The following is a 3,831-nucleotide window of genomic DNA, read 5'->3' as shown; positions in this document are numbered from 1 at the left end:
CCTTACATATACTAGATATTATATATATTTGATATAAATTATATATGTATATACTTTAGATAAAATATATACTTTATATATAATATATATTATGTGAAAAAATATATAATACATTTTAGTAGACATGGTATTTATATCCAGATTTTTGAACACCATTTTTTAGGGAAAATTATAAAGGAAAAATGATATGCTGTATCAAAGGAAATAATAATTTACCATTTCTCATAACTGGGGAAAGACAGGTGTTCTGCCGAGAGTGCTCAATTGGAACTGTGCAAGTTAAAAAAAAAATTCAAAGAAAAAAGAAAATCAAACCAGTTGGGCATAATTTTGTGAAACTTCATTAAATCAGGAATAAAGAAGAAAACCCTTAAGCTTCCAGAGTAAACACCACACACACACACACACACACACACACACACCCCTATACTACATCCAAGTGAACAATAATCTCATTGAGATTAGAATTATTTCTTATATATTTTATTGGAAATAAACTTCATATTACTACTATAAACAGTAATCTCTCTACCTTGCCATAAATAGAAATTAACAAAAAATATACTATCTTCTTTATTTTTAAAAATGCTTTATCAAATATTTGTAAGATCAAGGAAATATAACTTGTTATGACAAAGCCTATGATCAAGAGTACCTCTCATTCCAGTCCCTGTCTGATGTGGTTTGGCTGTGTCTCCAATCAAATCTCATCTTGAATTGTAGCTCCCACAATTCCCACATGTTGTGGGAGGGACCAGGTGGGAGGTAATTGATCATGGGGGTGGGTCTTTCCTGTGCTGTTCTCGTGACATGAATAAGACTCATGAGATCTGATGGTTCTATAAAGGGGAGTTCTCCTGCACACACTTTTTCTGCCTGCGCCATGTAAGACATGCCTTTGCTTCTCCTTTGCCTTCCTCCATGATTGTGAGGCCTCCCCAGCCATGCTGAACTGTAAGTCCATTAAACCTCTTTCCTTTATAAATTACCCAGCCTCAGGTATGTCTTTATTAGCAGCTTGAGAACAGACTAATACACTGTCATAGGCAGAAAAACGATCCCCAAAGATGCCCACATCATTTTATCTGGAACTTGAGTATATGTTACATCCCATGATGAAGGGAATTATGGTTGCAGATGGAAGTCGATAGGCAAAACTTAAAATAAAGAGATTATCCTGCGTTACCCAGGTGGGTTATACATGATCCTTAAAATTGGAAGAAGGCGTTAGAGGAAGAATCAGCCCAATGTTGCTGCCTTCGAAGACATTAGAAGGGACCATGAAAAGAGGAATGGCAGCAACTTTTAGAAGCTGGAATATGCAAGGGAACAGATTCTCCCCTACAGAGAGAACCCAGCTCTTCCAACACCCTGGTTTCAGCCCAACAACATTCATTGAGGACTCTGAACTTTCAGAACTGTAAGATAATAACGTTTGTTGTTATAAGACATCAAGTTTGTGGCAGTTTGTTAGAGCAGCTATAGCAAACTACTTCCAGCACACACACATCATGCCATGGAATTATGTACCTATCATTCCCTCAATTTGTACACAATTTTGCTCCACAGACATATATTCATTGTATAATTTTTTAGTGGTCGTATCTGCACATGATTGGGGTCACATTGCATACCCTCTTGTGGAACTTGATTTTCTCCATAAGCTTTGTCTATGAGACACATGCAGACTTATAGATGTAGTTATGCTTCATTTCTCTTTATTGCATCACTATGTCACAAGCTTATTTTTAGGATGATGGTATATCTTAGGTTCCCCCATAGATACCCCATTTACACACAGTTTAGTTACTGTTAATGTCCCACCTATTAGCAGATGTGTTGAACCTGCCTTTGAAGTTATTATCAGTGAGAAAATTATAACAGGAAGCTAAGCCAACCCGATCCCCATCTTGCCTTTCCCTTAATTATTCCTGGGCTATTGGGCCAAATTAACTTTGGAAGACACTCGGGCTACAGTTTAAATGATAATAAGCCTTGCCCCAACCCACTTTTGTAAAGCCGACGGGAGGCCATCAGCCCGGGGAGAGGAGAGGAGCTTGAGTCCTGCAGACATAAAAGATTGTCAGCCATTATTCCAGAGGTTATAAGATACACAACTTCCCCAATTACTCCTGCAAATAAAACACTATTGCAGATTGGCCTTTTGAGATATCTTTCCAGGATTTTTGCATTTCAGACACCCATGGCTCCACATGGACCAACAACCCCACTTCTGTGGTCCCACCCAGAAGTAATTTGGCCCAACGGAGGACAGCCTCAACCCCCTATGATTTCATCTCCACCCCAACCAAGCAGCAGCAGGCTCCTGTTACATGGCCACCCCCACCCATTCACCCAAACTGCCCTTGCAAAAACCCTAATCTGGGAGCTTTGAATGAGATGATTTGCATAGGACTCCATCTCCCGCGTGGCATGGCCAGGCTTGTGTCTACTCAACTCTTTCTCTACTACAAAGTCATGGCCTTTCTTTCTGCAGTGGGCAGGAAGAACGTCTCAGGTGGTTACAAGGTGAGTTCTACCCATTTTAAGGCTATCATCAACAACTTTGATAAGAACATAATTCTACATGTCTCTTTAGGAAACATAGCCAGAAGGCAAAGGAATGGGTTTAGGATATATTTTACTTTTCAGATGTTGAATACCAAATTGTCCCACAAAGATATCACAACAAAACACACACTGACTCGCAGTATGTGAGTTTCTGTTGTCTTCAAGAGAGATTTCATACCTATTGTCAGATTTCTAAATATTTGCAATCTCACAGGTGTAAAATGTTAAGGTTTTACAGTTTAGTTTTTATTTTTCAAGTTACAAATGAGGTTGATTGTATTTTGTTTGTTGGCCATAAATATTTTATTGTCTTTGAAATGTAGCATTGAAACTCAAATACTATTTTATGGTTTTTTGAGTTCTGAAGTGTTTAATGTATTTCAGATATTTACCCTTTGATGTTTATGTCTAGGTTAGTCAAACTATTTATAACCCAAAAGAAACATATTTGAAAGTGAAAGGATACACTATTATTTCTGAACAAACTGGGACATACAGAAGCCTAAATCTTTGTTGCAAATATCAGCTGTTAATGAATAGCATTTAAAGTTTTAATATAAAAACTTAATCATTTTATTTACTTATTTATATTTATTTTTATTCTTTAAGAAATATTTGGCTGGGCATGTTGGCTCATGCCTGTAGTCCCGGCTACTGAGGAGGCTGAGGCAGGAGGCTCACTTGAGCCCAGGAGGTAGAGGCGGCAGTGAGCCACGACTTTGCTACTGCACTCCAGTCTGGGCAACAGAGCCAGACCCTGTCTCTTAAAAAAAAAAAATATATATATATATATATATATATATATATATATATATATATAAAATATATGTAATACATGTTTATATATAAATCTATGTTTTATATATAATATATATATAGTCCATGCAGAAGAGATGAAAATAGTTACTTCATGTCAATTTACAATGGCCCAATATTATTTTTTCCCGTAAGTATAACTGGCCATATCATTGTGAGACTATACCAACAAATAAATGGGAAGGAACAAGAACTGTTTTTAAGATCTCTCTAGAAGTGAATTTTTGAAATGTGAAATTGGGCTTTTTCCTAGTATCCCAGCACTACTTGATAAATAATCTCTCTTTGCCCCACTGTTTGGTAATTGCATTTCTCTCATACAAATGCTTTTATGTTTCCTAGTTCTAATCACTCCCATTTGAGCCGTCAATATTTAATCCCTCTGTATTCACCTTACTGTCTTCATTACTACAACTTCTGGAACCCTTGGCACACTTTTGGACA

The 3,831-nt window shown here is 36.9% G+C and overlaps 1 non-coding gene across 1 annotated transcript; it reads right to left on the bottom strand.

Annotated features, from left to right (window-relative positions):
* Positions 1-3,440: 3,440 nt before the first annotated feature.
* On the bottom strand, positions 3,441-3,571 carry LOC129476581 (small nucleolar RNA SNORA20). Its single transcript, XR_008655009.1, has one exon. It is a non-coding gene; the product is annotated as a small nucleolar RNA SNORA20 (small nucleolar RNA).
* Positions 3,572-3,831: the final 260 nt, after the last annotated feature.

Source organism: Symphalangus syndactylus, chromosome X (genome assembly GCF_028878055.3).
Source record: "Symphalangus syndactylus isolate Jambi chromosome X, NHGRI_mSymSyn1-v2.1_pri, whole genome shotgun sequence".
In the NCBI taxonomy this organism is placed as follows: domain Eukaryota; kingdom Metazoa; phylum Chordata; class Mammalia; order Primates; family Hylobatidae; genus Symphalangus; species Symphalangus syndactylus.
This window is presented reverse-complemented; position numbering and strand designations above follow the sequence as displayed.